Raw genomic sequence first — 25404 nt, forward strand, 5'->3', positions numbered from 1 at the left:
TGAAAATAATGTAGTGACATATCTTGAAATTAAGATAGAGTGCAATTAATCGTAAAGTCCCTTGTCTTAGTAACTCATTATAATGGTACCAGTTTATCACAAGGCTGCAGTATATAATTCTCTCATGATAATGTTTCACTGAAAATCATAGAGATGTTATGCTAGCATCAATCTAAACCTTGCTGACAAAGAGCTGTTTGAGACTTCTGTTCAGTGAAGGTTTGGAAGGTTTCTTAGCAAAGAGATTCCACAAGTTGTCTGGAACCCATTCTGGTATTCAAACTCTTTAAAAATTGATATTTATCTTATTGGAGGTAGTAAACCCTGCCTCTTGCCCTTTTGTTGTAGGACTCAGTAGTGAGTCTGTGGCGCTCTAGTCTCTAACATAGACATAGGTGCTCTTTTCCATTTTGTGTAGCACTGAAGAAAGACTCCGATTTCAGCTTAACTTGTAAACAATTGATCCCTGAAATTTAACATTTGAGCCTAACAGTGACATGCAAAACCACATTACAGCTTTCATTTTTTTCAGTAAGTTTTAGCAGGTGCTTTTGTGTTACAACCATTGGAACACAGAGGATGGGTAATATTTGAAATACAGTAAGATAATCTGACTGTACAGTGGCAAAACAAATTATTCTAATATGAGAATTATTCTGTTCTGTCCTTAATTGGCAGTTTAGTTGAAGGTAGTCTGTTAAGCTTTGGTCAGTATGAAAGTGAAATACAGGAAGATACTTGAAAACAAGTGGAGGAAAGTGGATTTTTAGCTAATGAAATGCTCAGATAAGGTATACCATAGACACATAACTGTCACTTCAAACTCTGCATGCTAAGCATTAGCATTGAACTAAATGAAGGCCTTTTGCTGTTGTACCAAATATACTGTCTGTGTACACTCAAATTTATTCAGAGATGTTAATTACAGCATTGAGCTAGGAATTCCTCCATATTTCAAGGTCAAATTGTGTTTTAGAAAGGTCCCTTTTGCATTAAGTAGCTCTTCTCCCTCCTTACAATGAAGCAAAAATAGTACATAAGCACTGATATCGTGCATGGAAAACTAAACTATTTTGACATCATTTCTTCAGTAACTTCCTTTGTTTTCATTCTCTGATCTTGTAGTGCCTCTTCATATTTGAGGGTCCAGTTATGCCAAAAAGTCAAGAAACTTGATTAACATACTTTTATTATTTTTAGGTTAGAGGGTAACAAGATCAAATTTTAAAAGCAAGGGGAATGTGTGCGTGGCTTTGTTTTTCTTAAAATTAATAAACAAACACAAACTAATTTAATAGCCTGATGAAAAGAGATACTGAGTAGACTTTTCAAAAGCACTCTAACACATCAGGCATTTAACTCCCATTGAAGCCGGTTTGTGCGAGTCTGTGTGTATGTAATCTGAAAACCCTTAATGGATAGCTGTCTTCCCTCCTCTCCTCCCCCACCTGCACTCAAATACTTTTTCAGAAAACGATTCTATGTGCTTGTTCCTCTTTAGCTGTGGATTTACTAACCACAGGTTTTGTCTTGTGTTGTTTTTTAAGCAAATTTAGTACTTCACATTTAAAATGCTAATATATCCAAAGCTTTGATTAAAATCAGTGGGTTTACAGTGTTAAATAATACATTTACTGACATTAATTCTATAGCTTAGTTCCTGTGGAAACACGTGAATAAATGTCCATAAGTACTGCATCTGCTGAGTAGCAAAATGTGCTTACGGCAAGTCGATGTGATTTATGGACTACATTTCTTTCCAGCTCATGTGTCGCCACCCCCCTATTGGCTGGTGTAAATATTTCCAACAGTTAAATCAGTGATTTAAATGCCAGTTGAAAATCTGCTGTGAATGAATAGTCTTAATCAGAAGTTGTGGTCTGTGATAATCAAGATTGCGTTTGTCTTGTTTACTCCTCATAGAAAAAAAAAAAGCATCCTAATTTGTATGTAATTGAAATACACTATGTACCTTTACTGGGCAAGGCAAAGCTAGGATATAAGTCTTTGTGAGAATTGAGTTCTCCATTATAAGACCATTTTATATCTGTGTTTGCTGAAATAATGTACTTTGGAGGTGATACAAGTGGCATAAGTAAATCTATAGTAGTTTTTTTGTTGAATCGATGGGTGCCAGTCTCAGGTAGACACAGCAATGTGCTTAATTATCTATGTGCAACTGGGGTTAAAGGGAGAGGTGTTGAGTTGGACAGTGATTTTTAAATTTTTTCGATGATTTCAGAAGGTTAATATTTTCAATGTAACTTTTTGGTAAGCCTTTAAGAAGAGAATGGAAAAAAAAAATAGCAAAAAGGGAAAAAATAGAAAAAAGCGTTAAAAAATGTTGGCTCTGTTTGCCAGCAAGGTTGGCATGTGGAGTTGGACGGAGCAGATGGGGACATCACTTTGGCCACTGGTCTTCATGCTTTCTGTATCGGCTAGCCTCTTTTAGCGCTACTGGGCGAGCCCCCCATCTGCTGTTTCAACTGGGATCCTGAATGGGGGGGCAGCCTTCACGAAGCCCTTGATCCTGCTGCTGCCTCCTGTTTTCAGAATGGGTGGGGCAGTATAACCTAGAAAAATGTCCCTGTTCACCAGCTACTGGGCTGCCAGGCGCTTTAACTGCTTCATAGCTGGCAGGGTTCGTAGGCAAGCTGCTCCTGGTCTTTATAATACAATGATAAAAAGCATGTTCTGTCCTGTCAGCATGGAGGAGTGGTGCAGTAACAAAGCTTGCTTGGTTAGATAAAATACTTGAGGATTTTGGCAAGTGGTTTAAAACACAACTGAGCATGTGCAATGACTTTAAAGGCACTTACCATCTGTGCAGAGCAGCAAGATGAAGTTTAGCTTGTTTAGAGATTTGAGCAGTTTCTTTCCTAAAACTTCTCAGATGGAATAAAAAGTTGCATTTTGTTCAACATAATTATCTACTCTGTTTTTAAATGTCTGAACCAATTTTATGCAAGTCTTCCACCAAACGTAATTCTGAGGGGTGTGTGAGACAGTCATTAAAGAATTAGAACAAGCTTTTGTGATGGAAAATGTTAGGCATCCTTAACCACAGTGTCTGCATAGGTAATGATATGCTTTAGTATATTTTTCTATTTCAGGCAAAGATGCCCACCCAAAACCAACAATGTTTTGTTCCTTCTACTACATCAATTTGTCAAAATGAACTTTCATTGAGCAGATACTCCTAATTTTAGTATGAAACTTTGGATGCAATGTTGGCTATATCAAGGCTATTTTAAAGATGAAGTGTATTAAGTTGTCAGTGTGTTCATAAATAAAACCGGTGGGGCCCACTTCCTAGACAAACAGATGCCCTTGTGGGGAATGTCTGTTGGTGTGTGGTTTTAAACATTTTCCAGCAATCCTTTCCTTCCCCCCACCTCCTGTTTGGTACTTCAGATTGTACAGTTCTTATTTGTGCACACAAAAAGCAAAAATAATGCTCTGCTTTGTTTGGTACAGGTCTTATTTTCATGACCTGTAAGCTTCGTGTCTGGAAGTGGAAGAAACTGCAGCTGTTTAGCTTCATGTGTAATGTGAATGTGGCATGTTTGAACAACAACAAAAGAAATAATATCTTGAATATTATAGGTGAAAACAGCTAATTTCTAGCTCATCTTGTAAACAGCAGGTATAGTCTTCAGAAACTGGAATAATACATTCTGTGGACTTCTGGAAAAAGCTTGCATAGTTAACTCAAAAGTGTTTTTCCTAAATGGAGTCAGAATAGGACACTGTGGATTGGGTGGAGCCTCGGAGTCTCAGAAGGACTGAGATGTGCTGTTAATTCAAGGGCAGCCTCTCATTAGCTTCATGAGCTGCATAATAAAATACATAATGTAAAAACTGTGTACATTTTCCAGGGAATTGCATAAAGTTTAGTAAAGGATCCTCAGAATTGTTCATTATTACAGACATGCTGCTGCATCATTTTCAGTCTTTTTGCTTGAAAACACGGTTATACAGACTGACTTTGGTTAATAGGTTACTTATGTGGTGATCTAGTAAACACTTCTAAATGTTACTCAAGTGTTGTAATTAGTGTATTTTAGGAGACAATGTTAGAAATTTCTAGTGTCTTCCCATCCCCCAGCTTTTGAGCTCAGAGGAGTCTAGTTTGCTTGCAGCTGCAGTGGTAGGCATCTTTCAGGAAGTGACCTTGGCTTGTATTAATCAAATTCAGAACACACAGAAAAGCTGCTTGGTAACATGCTGACTTGATGTAAAATTTTATAGCATCCATTTTCTTTTAAAATGAGGCCATCTTATAAAAAGGGAATTTATTTGTGATACTTCAGTTTAAAAGAATTTTGCTGAAAAGACATAGTATTTAGAGAAGGTAAAAAAAAAAAAAAAAAAAAACTTTTTACTGAGAGGAAAATAGCTTTTTATATATGTAATTAAGCCTTCAATTGCTCTTGGCAAAACGTTTTTTTAAACTATCTAAATTGTGAAAATAGTGTTAAGTATTTTTTTTCCACTGGTGTCTTATCCTTTTTGAGCTGGAGTAAAAAAAAAAAAAAAAAGCCTGGTAGTAAGGTCTGATCTCAAGATTTTCATGATGCCTTTAACTTTTTGATGTATTCTAATCACTTACTACATCTTTTAACAGCTCTCAAGGCATTAAGCTTAACCACAGAGTTGCTATATTGAGCTAATATGCCTGTTTGCATAAATTGAGAGAAGAATCTATCTGTGCCTGTTTAAGAATTTGCAGAATCACTGTTGTTTGATTCCTGGAGCAGCTTTGAAGAGCATTTGCATTATTTCCTTCATTGTGCCCCAAACTATTTTGTGCGTTGGGTTTATAAAAATGGAAGATTGCTAGCAGTATTTTCAGCTGGCATAGCTGTTTGGAAGAATGTCTGTTTATGTCTTTATTCTTCCTTGGGACCTATGCAGAGGGCTGAGACATGAATATCTTTCACCATTCTGAAGTGCTGTCAAAGCCCTGAGTTTCTTGGGTAAGATAATTTTCAAACTGCATGTTTGTGGAGAATTAGTAATAGCTGCCACCTGACTAATGTTTTTTTCCCTTAGGTTGTCATGTGCGTAATCTCAAACAATCTGATATCTGGTTGTTTTCAGGGTTTGAAAAACTGAGTACTACTTTAATTGGCATCTTCAGCATAAATGTCTTGTGCATGTTGATGGCATGTTTGCCCATTTTACCTCTTCACAATTGTATTCTGATTGAGATCTCTGCAGAAAGATTAACAAGAGTATGCTAAGATACATGTTCTCAAGTGTTTTCTGGCTTTACTGTTAGAAGCTGCCTGTAATGGAAAGCTTAATTCCATGTTGTCTACCCTGTAAGTGTATGCTGTGACTTTCCATTCCACTTGGTATCCAGTCAGTTGCCGATCATTTACTTCAGGTCTCTACTTAACCCTGCCCTTTTCTGCTGTCTTAGGATACTTAGCCTAACAGATGTCTGAACTACATGTTTTTCTCCATTTCCTGCTACCTTTTATTATATTCTGTGTATTAATGCACCAGACCAAGAACTTTTCATCCATATCATCCCTTAGAAAGCTTTTAGTCCTCTTGCCCAGAGCATGTGAGGCCAATGAAGGGGTGACACATCCCTTGCTATCTGCTTAAGTGTCACTGACACCAGCTTTCTAAGATCAAGCAGAATGCAGTTACAGGTTGCTATTCCCGTGTTATTCAGTATTTCCGATCTTCATTCAACATTTTCATCAATCTCCTAGAGATTAAAATTGGGCACAGATCTTGGGATACTCCCACAGACTGGTGCATTGAGTCAGTAGTGCCTGTGATGAAACTGCATTGCTTGTGATGATAATTCTGACTCTGGAAAGCTTTTGTCTTAATTTCATCCATTACAATTTTACACCAGAACTGCTGATTAGGGGATGACAGAACCTAAGATTGTTAATGCAGAATGGAAGCATACAGTGGAACGAGAAACCTGTTCCACATTCTTCCTCTAGCTCCCTAATCCTGCAATGAGAAGAGACTAGGATGTTTATTGTCTTTTTATGTGCCAAAACAAGAAAATCTGTTTAAAATGTGTGGTGTCCAGACCATTCAGATTCTTTTCTACTTTTGTGGCTGGATGCGGGTTAACCCACAACTACTCCAACAATTAACTCCATCCCAGCCAAAGCCAGAACACTAGATGCTTGCTCAAAAGTGCTCATTGATATACTTACTGCAGGACGGGAGCTTCTCTTCATGCTCAGTCATATCTGAGCTTCTGATTTTATTAGTTACTAAAACTTATTCTGGGGAACAGAATACAGTATCGATATGTGAGCATTACTGTATGGGTTCATATTCAGGGGGTGCTCTATTAACTGCAGAAAGTTCCTTTCTTCATTGCCAAGAGTTTCATAGAAGGAAATACCTCAATTCCTGCACTGAGCAGATGGTTAAAGGACTTGGTGCTACTTCGGGCCCCGATTGGAAGGTCTGACTTCTCAGGATGTTTCTGCATACTGTGGTGGACTTCATAAATCTAAAGAATTGATCTTAATCCAGAAATTAGGTTACCTAAACTTTTTCACTCTGGATTTTTGAAGCTCTACTGTATTTTGGGGGACCACTACCTCTAATTTCTCTACGTTTCTATCTAAACCAGATAAAATTTCACATTGTAGTTTCTCAGGTGTGGAAGACATTCATATACCCGTTTAAAGGCCCCTCGTGGTTCTGGCTGTGATTAATATTGCTGTATTCCAATAATTTTGTGTTTTGCAGGTCAAGCTACCTCCTTCAGAGGATGTCTGAATAGTTATCATTTTTTCACAGTGCTGCTAATCAGTTGCTCTGCATCCATCACCAAACCATCTCAACAGCAGCCCTCTCCTGTGGATTGCACACTGCAACATACGTGGTATTTACACAACATAGTGAAATTTGGGACAGGCACCCGAGGCAGATACTGTAAGCGGCAGTGCCAGGGAGCCATAGGATCCATCCCTCAATCAAACACACCTGAGGCTTCTCATTCCTGTTAGTCTGTCATTAGTCCTGTTGGCCAGTCATTAATAAATCTTGGAATGAGGTTTATATTGTCACATATATGGCAATCCAGGGTAGATGACCACCTTTGAATCCTGCCTGATGGGGGTTTGTAAGTGCTTTCATGTCCAAGACTGCACAGGATGAGCCACCCCTACACTGTCCCTCCTTCTCAGGGTAAATGGAGGGTGACTTTTGGGGGAGAAGTCCTGAGGCAGAGAACTAGCAGTGGGCAGCCCCGTGCTGCTCTATGTCAGTGCCCATCCCCGGCTGCCCCAGAGGCAAAGCAAACCCTGCGGGGCTTCGCTGCACGCCTCAGTCCTTTCTGCCCATTCTGCCCTCCTCTACCAAGGTCACCCCTTCCTCTTTGCTGTCAGTCGCACTAGGGCCGGTTCAGAGCCCTTGGGACTTCGCCTAGCAGCAATCCTGCGGGGCCGAGAAGCCCTTGACTCGCCCTGTTCACTAGTTTTTGGGCTCATTCCTCACTCCTCAGGGCCGGGCGGCAAGGAGTTAAGCCAGGGCCGCGGTCCTGGCCGCCGCCGCCGCTCTGCCATTGGGCGCGGAGAGGTGAAATGGAAACCAGGCTAAACTTTTGACCCCGCAGCGGCGGTGGCGGAACGCCTTCCTCGGGCCCGGAGCCCAGCGAGGGCTTCCCCCCCCCCTCCTCTGCCCGTCCTTCCCCTCCGCCGCCGGGCCGGGCCGCGGGCAGCCGCCCGGGGAGGGGGCAGCGGGAGCGGGCCCGGCGCCTGCGGGCCCACGGAGCGGGAGAGGGGAGGGCCCGGGGGGCGCTGAGGGGCCCTTGGGGTGCTGCCGCTCCGGCTCCTCGCAAACTGGTCGGTGAACGGCGGGTCGTCCGTTTGGCAGTTTCCACCGTGTTTTTTTTTTTTTTTTAAAAAAAAACAAAAAACCCAAACTCCAAATTGATGCTATCACAGCTAATTAGAAACTAGGGAAGGGAGGATGAGTCATCGGACACAGCGGCGTGCTGGCTGCAGGGAACTCTGCTGCTTAATAAACGGGGCTTGGGCTTTTTTTTTTTATTTATTTATTTTATTTTTATTTTTTATTATTATTAAAAATGAAGTGGTTGCTGTTTACTGAAATCTGAGGTAGAAATGCCTCGTTAGTTTCCAGGTTGGTGTGTTAAACGCACATTCACCTAGCTGTAGCTGTTTTTCTGTTCTTTTATGTCTTCTTTAAACAAAATAATTTGTATTTTCCTGGGAAAGAAGAAGTGCCTGCGCAATGTCACTGCCAACTTGCGGAGTGCCAGAGTCCCATGGTAGCCATCTTGCAGATTTTTATTTGGGTAGGGTGACTAACAAATTCTGGACCCAATTAGCGTGCGTGTCACTTTCATACTATGCAGATTTTGTCACACACAAAAAAATCAAAAATATCTGTGGTCAAGTAAATTCACCTTCCCTCTGTAGCTTTGCCAAACCAGACAAATTAAAGCAGCATTACGTTTGCGATGAAATATGAATACGAGATTTAGTTAATCCACGTTTCTTTCCCCTCAAACATGTCTGTCTTTTCCCTGACAAAAGAATAGCTGACTGGGTTACTTTGCTGCATCAGCTGCCATTTTCTCCCTCCCCCGCTCCCAGGCACAGGTAGCGGCCTGCTCTTCTGGCTGGAGCATTCAACTCACTGAGTTTTAAGTGCCACTTAATCAAGGAGTCACTCAGCACCTTACTCAGAGATAACATTCAAAACTCTTCCTCAACAAAGAAACTCGATTCCCGACTACTTCAGGCTGATGTTTTCACCTCTCTGGTGGCTTGTTCTTGCAAATAGTTTCGTCAGATTTATGTAGTGTGCTCATTTTCCTAATGAGAGATTAGGGTGGGGACAAGCCCTCAACTGCTGTGATCTGGATTTTTCTTTTCTTCTTTTTAAATTCAGTACACTAAGTTTTTCGGGTGTGAAGTGTTTAGTTTATGGCAGCGTTAGCACAGTAGGACCAGGGAGAGAAGGTTTGGTCCGGGATTCTTCATGAGCGCTGTACTTGCTACAGCTTTATCTGGGAATTGAGGGAGTCTCCTGAAGCATTGCCAGCAGCATCAAGGGAACAATGAATATAATATGATTAATAGCAGATCCCCTGCCCCCTCTTGTGTGCAATTCTCCTTGCAATAGCAAAAGAAACATGCGCTTGTAATGATAGTTGGTGGCCTCCCTGTTTGTTCCAGTTAGTGTTCCCGAGCAGCAGCTATTATATAGTTTATTTTCTCCCACTCCCTATGATTCTTTGTTCTCTCCTCACTGCGCCTGTGTGCATCTTGTCTGCTTCTCGTTGTCAGTTTCATGGCAGTTCATCTGCCTTCACAATGGAGCTGCACTGAAGTCACAAATCATATTGCATATCACAGTGAAATAGAATAAATACTCTTCTAAAAGAAAAAGGAGTAACAATTGTCAGGAACTCAGAAATGCTTGTGAACTCTGTTTCTCAAGTGCCATTTAAGTGTCCCTATTGCATCGGGGTAGTGTTGGATGCACATGCCTTTTAGTGTTAGAAACGAGTAATCTCTACAAACATTAATACCTATGCCAGAAGCAGGGTAAGAAACCAGCAAAAAACAACCAAACAACCAAAAAACGTCTTTCAAGCTACAGAAACTTTAACTTCACTACATTTGCACATCCTGTAACTTCAAAGTATCCTATTTTGGGTGAAGTGGCAATAGGCTGAAAGTGAAGTGCCGAAAATGAGGAGAGTATAACCTTTATTTCTAATAAAAATGGCCAGAAAGAGGGGTATCAGAAATACTGCCTGTGCATTTTTGTAACATAAAATCATTAAATGAGTACTCTTGGACTGAAAATAAACTGCTGAGTTCTATATATGTTTCTTCAGGGTAGATTTGGAGGTTGGTTATATCTTTCAAGTTTCCTCAGGGTGAATTGCCAATTGTTTGGGAGTTGCACTTTTAGATTTTTTTTCTTCACTATTTCCAGACTGTGAATTGGAAATTTGAAAAGGAGAAGTTCATGCCAAGGTGTTTTCCTCCATTATTTGTTATCTAGCATAAACAGTTCCTATTGTCCTGTTTTAGTGAAGGAAGGGTGGATGATTTAGAGAGAAGACTTTAGAGCACAGCCTCTGAAATAGGAAAATGATTTTATATTCCAAAACTCATTGTCGATACTTCTGTAGTCTATTTCAAGTTTCTGCTGGCTCATCCTCCTGAGTTTCCTGGCTTTCGTCATGGAGTTGCATGGTGAACTGCACTTGGAGATCTCGTATGAAAGGTTGTCATTTCCACCCAAATCTGCTCCTAACTGTAAGTGCAGGCACAAATGACACTGAAAAACAGCAGAACAGTAGTATTTGGAATGTAAATTTTTGTTTGTTTTTAAATCATTATCATTGTATCTCTGTCTTCTCTGCTTTTATTTACATTTCAGTTAGTGGTGAAACTTAATATCTGCAGTCCAAGCCTTGCATGGTGGGATGCAGTAAGCAGCCTCAGTAGGTCCATCTCTGAAGGCAGTCTTGTTGGCATACTTGCTGCAGATCTCCAGTGATGAGTGAACTCTTGGTCTTCTACAACAAAAATGGGTTGAGTTTCTGGAATGAAACCCCCTCTTGGAAGAGCTGTGTTGGGTGTGGTGATGTAACCTGTTCTGAGATGTACAGTGATCAGGTCTAGAGGTCTTCAGAACATTGTGAATGGACTTTCAAGTCCTGTTTTGCTCTAGCCTTGGAGCAGGTTTCTAGTAGCAATTTTTTGAAACACAATAAATAAATTCAGTGTATTCATTTTCATCTCTGAAAAAAAAAAATAAGATGTGGACATACTGATTCCTTTAAGCTGAAGTGTACATATCCACTGTCTCATTTCTTTGGCACAGAGTTTAGGAGTCAGGGTCTACCTCAGTGTCTATGATATATATACATTCTTTCTTTTAATATACAAAACAGTGTAGACATCAGTGTTTTTCAGATAGAATAAAGTGGTGTGATCATGGTGAAGCAGACATCCCTCTGTGAGTTGTGTGTGGCCTTTCACACTTTCTTGAAAAATGCAGTAAGTATAGGAATTGGTTGCTGTAGCTGAAAGGACTTTTTGCTTTTATAATTTTCTTAGGTTGCCTTATCTATACAGCTCTCCCCCTTGCATGTCTGTGGGTTGATACGCCCTTACAGTCAGTTTGTTCCTAGCTTCTGTTATAGTTTGAAGTAGTCTCAGTTTCTCAGACTACAAGGACAGTAAATAGCTTCGCTTACTGATTTCTACTGAAGGAGCAGACCAGAATACTTTTTCTGTAGTTTTTTTAGAAGAGTGTGCTTTATTTCCAGCACAGTTTGAAGCTGTTTTTAGGTTGGTTGTTTGGATGGGGTCTTGGGGGTGGGGGTTGGACAAGACAGGATTGTTCAAAGAAATTCCACATGCTAATGAAGAACCCTTTCTGCCATTCACATTCTGCTTTTCTTTGTGTGTTCTGGAAAGCTTTTCTTATCTATCTTGAGTCATTGCTAGCTCTGATTTCTCTAAACTTTCATTCTGATGTTTATTAAGCAAACAATGCATGTCCTTCAGGAAGATAATCAGTATAATCTAACTGGTTATTTCTCAGCTTACATGGAATTTCAGTAATAGACAACATCCATGGACAGATGCAGGAAGGAAGATAGAAGGCTGGCTGAAGTGCTCCGTAACTGTTGAATTCAATCATTTGTGGTACGTAGTCTGCTGAAGTCTCTATCTGGAAGGCTAAGACAACAAAAGAGATCAACTTTACAGTTTGTGGTATTAAAATTTCTTCATGATGGATCACTTCACAATGTCTGTTGTTCACTCTTTCCAATCAGAAGTAGAAATGCACATTTTTATTTTTAAGATCAGTAAACTAAAAACACAACACAGTAATATTTTAAATAATAGTAAGGCCGGAGTCCTTATAGCCATCAGTTTTCAATCTCAAGGTATAAATAGGGAGTGTCCTGCTAAGTTAAGGATTGGACAAGAGTAAATAGATTCAGAGCAAAAAGGGTTTGCCAGCAAAAGTGGTATGTCTTTTGTCTTGCTGGCTCCACATGCTATTGTAGTTGTTTGGTATCGATGCTGTGAAAACAGAGGACAAGTATTTTTCTTTTTGGGTGTTACTACTTAAACATATTTCTGTGACCACTGGTGGAACAGACAACTGTCAATGTTCCTTCATAGTTAAGTTCAAGGCTGTGATGTGATAGAGAATAGGAAAATGAGCAATTCCTACCTATTTTTTTTCCCCAGGTTTAACTTTATCTGTCCTAGGGAGGAAAAAGGGCCATGTGTTCTGAACATGGAAAATTACAAAATCAAGTTTGTTTTATTTACAGGAAGAATTTGTTATGTCTTACAGTAGGAGAAATAATCGTGCTTTTTATTCAATGCCTTTTTAATGTAATTATAAATGGACAGGGCAGAATTGAATTATCCTGGCTATGCAAATGAAGGAGGAAGGGCAATTGTGAATTCGGTGATGGTCACTGTATCCGCTTGAATTGATCTCTATCTGTAGTTCATAGAAAAAATACCCCTTTAGATAAAGGCATTTCTCATAATATTAATTTTGGGAATTTTTAATTAATATTTTAAAATCATATGTAGCAAATTATTAATAACTCTTCTCTTTTTTTTCTTTTCTGGATTCTTATATAAAATTCTCATTAGGTGATTTTTTATTTCAAAAGCTGTCATTCCTGTTCTCCTCCCCACAGCACTGTTAAAGCAGGGTAGACAGTTCTTTCCATTTGCTTTGAATTTCTTTTTATTTTTCACATTACTTCCCCGCCACCCATGTAATGTCATCCTCCTGGGTCCCATGTCAACATCACTTTTCTTCCGTTGTGACAGTATTAGAATTGGGGACTTCAGTCAGTAAGGAATCTGTTTTGAAATATTCTAAATTTGAAAATGAAGAAAATTAAGATCAATGTGAAGCTTTCTTAAGGCTTTTGTAAGAGACAGAAGAAAACATTTGGAGAGAGAATAAATGTTTGAGTTTTGCAGAAGCTGAATAACAGTGTGGCATAAGAACAAACTGGAGCCTTGTGTGTTTTATGGGGAGGACAATGGGGACGTGGGGACAGCCTAAAATGAAAAGCCAATGCATTTAAAATTGATAAAGAAAAAAGAATTTTACTTACACAGTTAGCAGGCATGTGATATCAGACAAGTTATTTGTATACTAAAAAGCATTTATTTATTTTTTTTTAAGTAGGAGAGTATCTATAGTTAGTAGAATTCATACTTAAAGAATATTCTGTGATATTTATTAGTTTCCTACTAGTTTCTGAAAACAAACCCACCCTTTGGTAGATTTATCTGCCCACCCTTTTCTACTCCTGCATAGGGCAAGCCTGGGATATGGTGTGGCGTGATGAATCCTACGTTCCTTTGTTAAAATGGGTATTGGTAATGAACACTCCAGAGCCAAAAATGCTATCTTGTTATGAAGGAAATCACACTACTCTTTTCTTTTCCTGTTATTATATGATTATATAATATAAATGTTAATAGAAATGTATTCTGAAGTGATGTTATTATGTCCCTTTAGATGTTCAGAATACATTTCTGATATTTCTGAAAGTGGAGCATTCTAAGTTGTGATTCTCTTCATTCCTTGCTTTTATGGTCTGTCAGACCAACATTAATACTGTTTAATGGCACTGATTTAAGTAACTTGCCATTAATGCTAGCCTCATAGTGTTCTTCAGTTTAAGTTTTCATAAAGTTTCAGGTTAACCTCTGAGAAACTTGGAAGGCTGCTAGTCATCTATTGGCTCAGAATTTAGGAAAAATTTACCTTGCTTGGCCGTGAAATCAAAATTAGTCTTTGCTTTTAGACACTTAATTCTGTGTCTTTGAAGTGCAGTCATAACAACAAAAAAAATCACCCTTTTTCCAGGTGTTTTTAAAGACTTTTTCTGTCTTATCAACTAGCAGAACTAAGACAATTTTTGTTGGTAGTGTCCTGGGCTCTCTGATGAGAAGCGGAAGAAGTTCTGCCCTGCTTGTACTTTCTGACAGTTACTTGTCAGTCCTGAACCACTGCAGTTTGCAGAATGGTGTTTGAAGATACCAACTGCATTTTGCTTAAAATGCTTTGCCATGATGTGTGACATTTTAGTGGCTAATAATGAGCAATTTGTCAGCAAGTAGCTGGCCATGCAGTAATGGCAGGACAGTAAGTGGTAATGTCCTCACTTGGCCAAAGACAAGAATAAATCCCTGCTCATCATTCAGAGGTCTGCAAAGATCCTAGAATTGTAAAGAACATGTAGAGATAGGAAAGACGTGGAATTTCTAAAGAAGTAAAAATAACTACTTGTTTATTCCAAAATTGCAGGGCTTCTGGCTTTTTCATAATCCAAGGCTGTTACCATTCACAGAGAGTGAATTTAATTCTTTCATGGTGTATGGGTGAAATTTACCTCTCATCCAAACAAAACTTCAAGTCAGTTTTAAGAGCACTTAAACTGGGCCTGCAGATTTCACTTTAGAATGAAATAATCTAGCGATTTTCCTAAAAGTTGTGAAGACAAAAGGAAAATTAGAAAATATAATTTAAAGACTGAGTATAGTTTTATAATGGGCTTTTAGAATTTCTCAGTGAACTATTGTGTCTCTTCTGTAATGCTTTCAAACTTTGGAATTACTCAGTTATGAGTAACCTGAATGAGCTGTTTTCTGCTTCATGGGATATTTTTCCTGGTCAGTAGTACATACACTGTAGTACTTATTTAATTTGACACTTTGGTCATCCTTACTGCCTCTTCTGTCCTGTTGTGTATGCTTATTGCACTAATATAGGATATATTTACTAATGTGTCTGTGAAGGAAGCTATTGGAGCCATTGTTATGAGAATTGTAGTTAACCAGTATGTAATGTTAGATTCTTATTTTGAAACAGAACATACATGTACAAAAGTTGCTTGTCAGAGCTGTACACCTTGGTATTAATGGCTCACTTATTCCAGGTTACAGCCTTTTCATAAGATTTTCTACCTTGTTTGTTCAGTTCAAATTTCACGTTACCAATGTTGGTTTCAGAGCAGGTACAATGAATACTGTAAACTAAATGTGCAAGGGGACTTTTTCATACTTTCACTGTTTCTTATGCTGTAAGATCTGAAGAGTTATTTTTAATTTTGCTGAAATGTGATAGTTTGCTCTGATAAGTGTAATCACCTTCTCAGCTAAGGGATGTTTTGATGTTTACACTGCTACAGATACTGCAATATTTGTAGTAAGTGCAGCGGTTAGGTTACCACTGTTTTCAGCAGTTATTGTTCTGTTTTTCAGCACTGGTGTTCAATGTGGTTGATGAAAGGTCATCTAGATTATTTACTATAACTATAGTAAGTGCTGGACGGTTTTCTGTGTCTGTTTAAAATAAAAAATGTGAACATTGAAGGACATAATTATATTAAGTTATTATTGACATTCTTTTAAAACATCAAGTAGAATGATCATTTTAAGCAGAAATCAATCCATTCCAGGCACTAGGCTTAACATAGATCCTGGTACCAGAAAACGCTTAAAAGTTGCATTTGGAGCAAACAGATATCTGTTTTTCTTGGCTGTGTGTAGAAACACACCTATGTTTCTAAATAGCCTGGCAAATAATCAATTGTCAATAAAATTTAGGTCTTCTGAGCCTTTCTACTCATTTTGACATATTTACGGTATCTTTCTAGTTGAGCTTAATAAAAATATACCTTTAAAAGTTTTTTTTTTTCTTCCTGTTGAAGATAAAATTCTGAAAAAATACTACGTTTGGCCTTAGTAATCCTACTGAAGCTGGGGATAGAATTCTCACTGAATTATCAGAAACAGCCCTAGACCAGTGCTAAAAGCTTCTGAAAATCTCAGTGGAAATATACTAAATTAGAATAGATCAAAATACTTATTACAACAGAGAGGGAAGGGCATTGATATCACATGAGTATTTCATCTTTCAACATGCTGAGCTTTTAACCTGCTCAGGAAAACTAGCTAACACTTTTCACAAAAAATCACAGAAGACTGTCAGAGTGCTTCAGACTTGGCTGCAACAGAAGAAACATGCTTGTTAATGTGGTAATCACAGTGAAATCTTTAAAGTCCATTTCCCCATTTGGCTTGACAATGGTAGTGTAGAAGTCATTTTTCGTATGCACAAAATTATCAATTATATCTGGTTTCAAATAGGGGAACTGGAGAAGGAACAGCTTTTAAGAGGACTGCACTGTAGATAGGGATGGGATGCTTGGCCTAGTTTTATCACATCAAAAAGTAATATTTCTTAATGGACAGTTGAGACAATCTGATCCCCAACTCACCCTTTACAGTGCAGCTCGTGTTCAGCTCTGCTCAGTTTGTTGTACCTGGGTTATTTCTGTAGGATACTTTTAGCATTTTATAATGAGTGATTTACTACAGCAGGAACTGTTCAGGTTCATGCTGTTGAATGAGTCTCTGATTGCAAGACATTTTATTCATGTCAACAACAACAATAAAAGGGGGTTTTGTTTCTTTTTCAGCTTATTTTGCTTTTGACTTTTCTGAACACAATACTTAACATCATCCCTTCAGCTAGTAATGATTTTCTCTGTCCCTGTACATCAGTCTCATCAATATGGAAGAGAAGGTGTTTGCATTTTTATGTAAATTGTAAAATTGGACAGTAAAAAATACAGAATTGGAAGTGGAAATATGAACGACTGTTTTTTCCCTTTTCAAGTTCTTTTGGACTAGGTTTGTTGAATGTGTCCACTTTGGTAGAATGTGTATAGTAGAGTGTAGCAGAGATTTTGGAAATACTACCATTAATTTCAGCATAATGATGTTATCTGTGTAACAATACCCTGCTTTGGAGGTTAAAATTTGAAAACACTGAACTTTTGACCTTGGCTAAATGTTGCCATGTATAATGCATTATATCCAGCTAGTGAAGTAAAAATTGCATTTTTCTGGGCTCTAGTTTGTGGAAAGTGTAGTGTATATTGGGCTGTATTTCCTGACAGCTGACATTTATCAAGGGTAACATGAGCTTTACTCATTCTCACGTTTTTAAGCAGGTTTCAAAGCTTTACATGTATACACATGTTCAGCATATGTCTTGCAGCTTTGAACGTTTTGTTCTAAAGATGTTAAATCTCATTAAAATGAGAATCCAGACTATAATAAACCCATAATGACTTTTTTGTATATCAAATTTAGGCACAGTGTTAACATCTTGTAAACTGGCACTGTAATGTAAACAGTAAGAGTAACATTAAATGTGTAAAGTGTAAAAATGCTCTTTCCTTATTGGCTGTATTAGTAAACTTCAGTAAAGAATTTGTGTTTTTAATACACTGGATTATTTTGAATGAACACATTTTGTAGAAATCATGCAGTCAAATACAATAAAAAAAGCCATTTCTTACTAAAATAAAAAGCTTCTCTTGGAGAATTTTAGAAAGAAAAAAGCATTATCTTTTCAGTGATGAACAAAGTTCTTGGTAGCCATTTGGATATCTTTTTAAACAGTTTGTGTACCTTAGCCAAATGAAAAACTTGTTCTACTTGCTTCAGATGTTGTAAAGAATGACGTGATTGTCTTGAAATGTTCAAAACTGTGTATGTAATTATTCTTGCTTAATAATCCTCTTAAAGAGAGAATTGTCTGGAAAAAAATAATTATTTTCTTATTTAATAAGTTTTCTGCTAGTCTAAACAGTTTGCTGGGCTATTTTTATACTCCTGTTACTTCAGTAACTCAGTGTAGTGGTAAAAAGATTGCATTGGTCTGGTGCCAGGGAACTCCAAACTGTGGGTGACTCCTCAAGATGAAGTGGCTGAGTATGGTAAAGAAGAAAACTACTCCTAATTTTATATTGCTACTTCTCTCTTTATAAATTTTCTTTATGGTCATATGATGGTCTCTGGTAACATTTTAATGTTACTCTTCTGTTACTGTAAAAGTAGAATTGAACACTATAGCCTTTTCATTTGTTTGTGTTCATAAACTACTAAAAATTCGTAATAAAGAGGTGAAATCTGAGGACAGTCATACCACTAATCTTGATTTTTTTTTCCGGTATTGTTAATGACTTATTAAAATCTGTCCTAGCTTTCAACCATATGAAATCTCTTCAAAATAGATGAGGTGTGCATTTTGCTGTGTCTTTCCATCCATAGAGATCACCTTGGTTTCTTTGGCTTCTTAGTTCTTCCATATGAGATCGCAGGAAACCTCTTGGCTGATGCACCAATCTACCTGCTGCCAGTGGGCAGCAAAATGTCTGACAGAATCTCATCTGCCAGAATCTCTTTGGCTTGCAATATCAAGGTAGTTGTCAATGAAGTATTTCTCTGATACATCTTCAAATCTGTTTATTAGGAAGGCTGAGGATTTCATATTATAAATCCAGTATTACTCAGATCTGTCACCCTTACATATGTTCATAATCAGTGCAAGTTTTAACACAGACTTCAGGCTTCTTTCAGCCTTTGGGAGTCTAGGATTTTGTTTGCCCCAAAACATGCACTTTTTTGAGTCAGAAGGGAAATCCTAATCTGAGCGGGATATTTCTGCCCGCAGTTCTCTGCTATCCTGTGTCTTAACAGAACAGGAGAGAGCTGCGCAAGTTGACATATGAAGGAATATTTCATATGTTTTGTCATAGTTGCAGGTCTGAAGCCAGTTTGGAACTTCAGGCTTTGCTGGACCACTTTGATAAAAATTGGAGATCTAAGATGGTATTTCTTTGCTCCAGTTTGGCAGCAGCAGGATTCTAAGCAGTAGTTGATCTTGAACAGTCCTAAGAGGCTGAGCAGATTTACTGTGTTTTCTCTGTTGTTTTGGATCAACCTCAGTCAAATCTGCGGTCATAATTGTAGAATAACTCCTCCCCATAGAATTGCTGAGCTTCAAATAGGGAGTACTTTGTTCTAATCATTTCAAGATACTACTAATTCATAACCAGGCATGATAAAAATCATACAGACAACAAACAAGACAAAGTAAGATGACATTAAAAAATACATCTCTTTATTGAGCTTGCTGGTCTTTAAATAATCCATAGATTTTGACTACTGTTCTTAAAAGCTTTGCAAATTCATTTAAAGAAATGAGTGCATTGATTTATGACATTTTAAAATTTTGAAACAAACATAGTGCAGAAAAGCAGACTTTGTTTTAGGGGCTTACAGACCCATGGGGACCTTAAGCTGATGTCTAGTAAAATTTGGTCTTGCAGACAAAATAAGCTGTATGAATAGCAGAAAATATCTTCTTAAAAACATAAATAAAAAGTTAGAGTAGTTTTCCCAGTGTGATTGTTTTTAACTACCTGCGAATGTCTGTGTATTACAAGAAAGTCAGAAAATCCATTTTTTTTCTGTAGCAATAATTCCTCATAATTTGTCTGCTGTTTGTGGAGTACTGGTAGGATGATGGGCAAATGGATCCCTTAGGAATGTTAATTTTCCTGTATCAGACAACATTTATATACTTATATCCTGTAAAGACTTTCTTCTGTTCATTCCCCCATGTGCACATGTCCAAGAAGCCAGTATTTTGTACAGAGATACCTCTTTTGTAGAGGAAGATACTGCAGCAGGCTCTTCTCTACATGATTTTTCTTGAGATATTTTGTGTTACCGTGCTAGAAACCTGTGTGATCAATGATGTACTGTGATCTTGGTGGTGATGATTTTAATTTGTTTTTGAGGGTAACAAGATATTTTGTGCAGAGACTTGAAGCTTGGCTGTCCTTTCCTGCCTGCCCTCGGCTGTGGTAGTTACAGTCTTATTTCCCCGTTGTAACACAACAGTTGACCAAGTGGGACTGGGGTGGGATGGGGAAAGAATGAGGAAGATACTGTAACTGCCTTGATACAGAGACTTGTGTGGTATTGGCCTTTTAAAAAAGCTACGAGAAGAAAGCATTAGTGGGTAGAATAATTGGTGGTGCTTCTGTCTAGAGGAGCTGGATAGTTTGATTTGCTCTATATCCAGGACTGGTATTTTTGTGAAATGTTGCTGCTACAATAGCAGAGTTTGTTTACACACGTGTGTGTGTGTGTGTGTGTGTGCGCGCGCTGTGGTCAACAACAGAGTTAAGTGCTTTCATAAAGATCTTAAAAGTGAGAATCTTTCTGAGTTAGATTTTGGATTACTTTCTTAATTTTATACAAACTGAAATGGATGGTAAGGTACATGTTGGAGGGGAGCATATTTCTGCCTATAAATTTATGTTGCTTTGTTTTTAATTTTCCTTATGAAATAGCTGTAGGCATCATTATGCAAAATTATGGATGCTAGGAATGACATAGCACATATATAAATCCTTTGTTTGAAAAAGCATTTTGTAATAACAAGAATGGACAAGCTTTATAACAAGCTTCATTTTTATCAGTGCTGGTCACTGGTAACGAACAGTGAATTATAATAGGGAGCATGGTGAAATTGGCATGCTGTAATGCAGTTTTGTGCTGGAATATTGCTATAGGGATTGTGTGCAAAACTCATTTTGCAACAGAGTTAAAGTCTTAAAAGTATCCTGCAGTATAGGTACTGTATTTGCAGTATATTCTCTTGTGGCTTACTTGATTAATCTTCTATAATTTTTCCAGTTTCAAATATTGCACAGATGCACATTCATTCACTTGCAGTCCGCACAGGACTGGAAAGAGGTTACTAGCACACAGCTGATTTGTGAATACCTTGACAAGATTGAACGTCCTTCCCTGGTTAAGGAATTTGTATAACTATTGTACCAATGTTTGCGTTTACCTACCTGGTAAAAGGTTTCAGTGTTACCATACCTCTAGTTTTATGCTTTTGTCATTATAGTGGCTATGGCTTTCTAGTTCAACATGTGCTCCAAGCAATTTATGTAATGTTAGGATGTTTAAGTCCAATTACTTTGGAGGTAGGTCTAACGTGGGTATGATGTTTTATCCGTATAATAATGCTAGTTAGTTTCCCATGTAAACCAGCCTGTAGTTTTTGTTTTACAGATCCCTTCTATGCGTAGTTTCTCAGGGTGCACTGATGTTCAAACCCTTCTCTTAATTCATTTCTCCAAAATACATTTATTCTATGTTCACTTGCTTGTTTTTGTTTGTCTATGATCTAAATAATAGCTTTTTTTTTTTTTTTACTAAGAGCAATTTAGACAAAGAGAAGTAACAGCTAATGTAGTTATTAATATTGTTCATATTAAAATACTTAGTTAACATAGCAAAGAAAACAATTATTTTTTCTTCACATTTTTATGTCTGCTGCAGGCTGCCACAATGACATTTTTTTTCCAATCTCACTCTATTTGGCATTTCTCTTCAAACCCTGTCTGTGCCAGTGACTCAACAGGCAAAGCACCTCTTCACTTTTTGTTTTAAAAGAAAAATAGTTTCCATTCCCATAACATTGTAAAAGCAAATTTGAAAATATCAACAGTTTACACAGAAATTTGATAGAAGGAAATGGAAAAGCGAAGAGGTTAAATCTAGAAACCACCTATTTTTATTTTTATTTTTATTTTTATTTTTATTTTTATTTTTATTTTTATTTTTATTTTTATTTTTATTTTTAGAATTGGGGAGAGAAATGTGAGTTTTTATTACCTGTAATTGTAAAGGTGGGCCAAAAAAAAGAACAAAGCAAACAACAAAACCCCAGAACCAACAAACACATCAAAAACAGGACTTGGAGAATTCAAGGTTTCACTGACCTGTTTTTCTCCTCCCTCATTGACCTCTGGCCGATAAATGCTTGAAGCTTTGACTTGTAGAAAATGTTAGATGTTTGGTATGATAGCACTATGTTTATCCTAGCAGTTTTTCTTTGGCTTAATCTTTTACAAGGGAGGCTTCCTGGTAAACCTCTATCAACAAACCTCTTCGTAAAATTATATTTCTCACTGGCAAAGGAGTCTCTCTGCAAGTTCCCTTAGTAAAATAGGCTATATGGGTAAATACATCTCTGCCACTGCACTAAAGCAATTCAAATATAAAAAGAAATCTTCTTCAAGTTGTACCAAATGCACGATGACAAGAAATGTTAGATCAGTTTGAGGATCATGTGACTCACACAGTGATTCTGTGTGATTTTCATTTTTTTTTTTTTTTCAGGGCAATTTTTTCCCTCTTAAGACCAGGTTTCCTTTTCAGAGGTCATGCCAGGGTGGCAGACCTTGTTTACACTCAGTGATTTTATTCTTTAGGTTGGCCTCTACCATCTTCCTAGGGATGGAAGTCAGTCAAGGGATGAATGTCACTGGTCCAGAGCTCCTCGGTGTCCGTGCAGCCTCCTTTTTGCCAGCAGCAGTTAAACTGGTCACCTGCCAGTCCTCCGATTCAGCAGCAGTTTGTACTGACAGACTGTGCAGCTTAGCTGGCAGTTCTGAGCATTCATGTTTGAGCCCCTTGCAGATGACGGGTATCCTGGTGACTGAGCAACACCCGGTGTGTCTGTTTGCTTTAATACTTCCTCCATGAGTTCTTAACATTTTCTACATCTTGCTCCTCCAGCCAATTTGCTGCAAAGAACATGCTGGCTGTGGGAATCACCCGAGCATCTTCAGTGGGACAGACCAGCAGCACAAATTGATTTGTGGGGCTGTGGCTTTATTTCCCCCGAGTGTCCACTTTCTGCCTGTGCCGTGAGGAGGTTTGCTGGCTGCCTGGCTGGCTTCCTGCTTCTCATGTGTTTAAACATCTTTTTACTATCAGAGTTCGGTGCAAGGCACACTTCGTGTTCTTTTTTTAGCCCTGTATTTCCTGTTTACATTTGATTTACCGGGTTTTCTAGGCGTTCCAGTTCTTCCTAGGTGGACAAGCTTTGAAATGCTGACCTTTTCCCCGTGGAAGGCCCCTTAGCTTTCTTGTGGAGCCATTCAGGGAGGGGGGTTTGATGTTTTTGTTCTCTGCTGCAAAAGCTGTAGGTGCAGTAGCTATTATTCAGAAATCGTTTGAGAGGCAGCATCATTTTTGTCTCTCCCTGTCTGGCTGTTGTCATCACACTACAGTCATACAGTGACAGTGTAATCACTTTCCATCTCGAGGGCTGGGGGTGTGTGGAGATGTCCTCACATATCGCTGGAGATGTGTAAATTAATATTCCACACTGCTGCTGAGCTGCAGGGTGGTTTTTAAACACAACTGATCTTAGAGGAAAATAATACCATCTTTGAGATGTGTGTGCACGCATTAACTGATTAATGTGCTGACTTCCTTTTCTTTTTATTTTCACCACTTACAGCTATTTAAAATATTTGGGTTTAATAGTTTGAACTGGAGCTACAACTGGTGTTATGTAATGAAGAAATAAATAGAATACAGTAATGTGCTAGAAAATTTAGAGTATGTGTTTCCCATAGCCTATATGCCTTTGTATAGTGTGGAAAAATGTTTTGCCAAAATTATTTGTAGTGTTGAAAATTAAATCTTGATTCAGTTCTTGTAGTGTAACTCATGATTTAAACCTGTAAGTTTTAAATAACTGGGGACTTGCAGTGATCATAATATTGAGTATTTTTACTGTGCCAATTAGTGTTCCCAGTGAAAAAGTCATCTTAAAAATGAAGCTTACGATTGAAAGGCCTTTTTGTACTTCTAGCAGCTGTATTCAGAGCTGATAATTCAATTCTAAGTAGTACTCCTGTTGGTCTTACAAAGATCCCACAGAAAACTATTTCAAATTTGGAATTAAATTTACAAAGTCTACTTTTTAATCTACAAAGTCTAATTTACAAAGTCTACTTTTTAATCTGTGAACAGCTGGTGAGTTCTAGTAAGAATTTGATCTTTTTGGTTTTCTTTTGTCTTTACCTTGGTATTTCTCTGTGGCTCCAATCCAGTGTTTTTGGCCAGGCGATATTTTTTGTCTGAGGTCCTTAGAAGTGCTAGGCTTTATTTGTTCTGTAGATTCAGCCCTTTGTTTAGTAGCTTTTATAAAATGTGTCCATTGTACCTAGCTGGTTACTTTTCTTTAGTAAAGATGTGTTTTCTTTTCCTGTTTCTCTCTGTTTGAGTCTGCTTCATAACTTAAGATTTATAATAATAATAATAATAAATTCAGTTCAAAAAAAAAAAAAAGAACAAGAAGTTAGACTAATTTATTTTTGGCACGCAATGCTTCCTAACAGCATTTTCGAGAATTATTCACATCTTCACATTCCAAACAAACCCAGCCTGCTCGCCTGCCTCCCCCACATCCTCCATGTAGGCCTTATAAGCAGGCCATTGTCTCTGTCCCACTGCGGTGGCACACATGTGGATGCTCTTCTCAATTCTTTTCTCCCTTGCAGCTCTAATGACCGCTACTCTTTTGATTCCTTTTCTCAGGCAAATTGACATAGGCTGTACAAAAAGAAATTCAGGTCACAAATAGCTTCATTCTGCTTGAGTGAGGGGAAGATTCAGCTGAATGTGTGCCTATATATACTGTAAATTTCTGGCAAAATATGGCAAAATCTGTGTCATCCCACAAATATCTCATCATCTTAGATCATCAGCTCAACACTATCACCAAAGGAATGTGCAGTTTTAGTATGAAATGTATGTGCAGCTGAAAGAGTTTTAAAGCTATATTTATGATTCTCTTCTGGAGATTGAAATCAGGTGTTGTGTTCTTCTGTACTGTTAATGCAACTAGGATTATTAGGAATGACTAATTTTAAATAAATGAATTTATTTTATGTAGTTTCATTTCAAAATGGTTTGTTCTATTTTGACAGAAGCCCATTGACCACCCTCAATATCTGATTCCCTGTCTGTCAGAACAGTGAATTTAGGGTTATAGCTCTAAGCATGGGAGTAGCTTTCCTCCAAGTACCTGGAACACTAAGAGTGCCTCTTGGCTCATTACACTGAGGTGTAGTGGTAGGTAATTTATACTTGCTTGTGGACCATATTAGTCACACGTGTGTTCAGATGGCTGAGTTGAGCAGGCAGTAGCAATGCTCTTTTATTCATTCAGAATTACTTTTCTCTAAGCAAACAAATTCCCTTTTTGCATGCTCCTTATATATGCCGCTCATGTGTAGAAAATGCAAGCACTTACAAAAACAGGAAACTATTTTGTGTCTTGTATTACATCTCCGTACTGTCTTGTAGCAACATCCTTTTATGGCTGGCTACTTGATTTTCCAGTTAAAATTAACAGTGCATTTAAAGCATACTTCAGTCACGCACTTCATTGCTTCTGTAGGCTAAGTTGTGTGTGCGGTCTAGTCCTCCTTTTTCACAGAATCACAGAATTTCTAGGTTGGAAGAGACCTCAAGATCATCAAGTCCAACCTCTGACCTAACGCTAACAGTCCCCACTAAACCATATCCCTAAGCTCTACATCCAAACGTCTTTTAAAGACTTCCAGGGATGGTGACTCCACCACTTCCCAGGGCAGCCTGTTCCAATGTCTAACAACCC

At 38.0% G+C, this 25404-nt stretch overlaps 1 protein-coding gene across 9 annotated transcripts in view; it reads left to right on the forward strand.

Annotated features, from left to right (window-relative positions):
* The window catches only part of NCOA3 (nuclear receptor coactivator 3), an 84926-nt gene that overhangs the window by 21747 nt on the left and 37775 nt on the right, over nucleotides 1-25404 (forward strand). The window contains exon 1 of one of the 9 annotated variants that reach the window (XM_084537677.1): nucleotides 11607-11696. The exons of the other annotated variants lie outside the window; for them this stretch is intronic. The gene's annotated coding sequence lies outside the window, so the exon portion shown is untranslated. Of the gene's footprint in view, nucleotides 1-11606; nucleotides 11697-25404 lie in introns of those variants that run through there. 9 annotated transcript variants of the gene reach the window in all.

This window comes from Aythya ferina (assembly GCF_964211825.1).
Source record: "Aythya ferina genome assembly, chromosome: 16".
Lineage (NCBI taxonomy): Eukaryota > Metazoa > Chordata > Aves > Anseriformes > Anatidae > Aythya > Aythya ferina.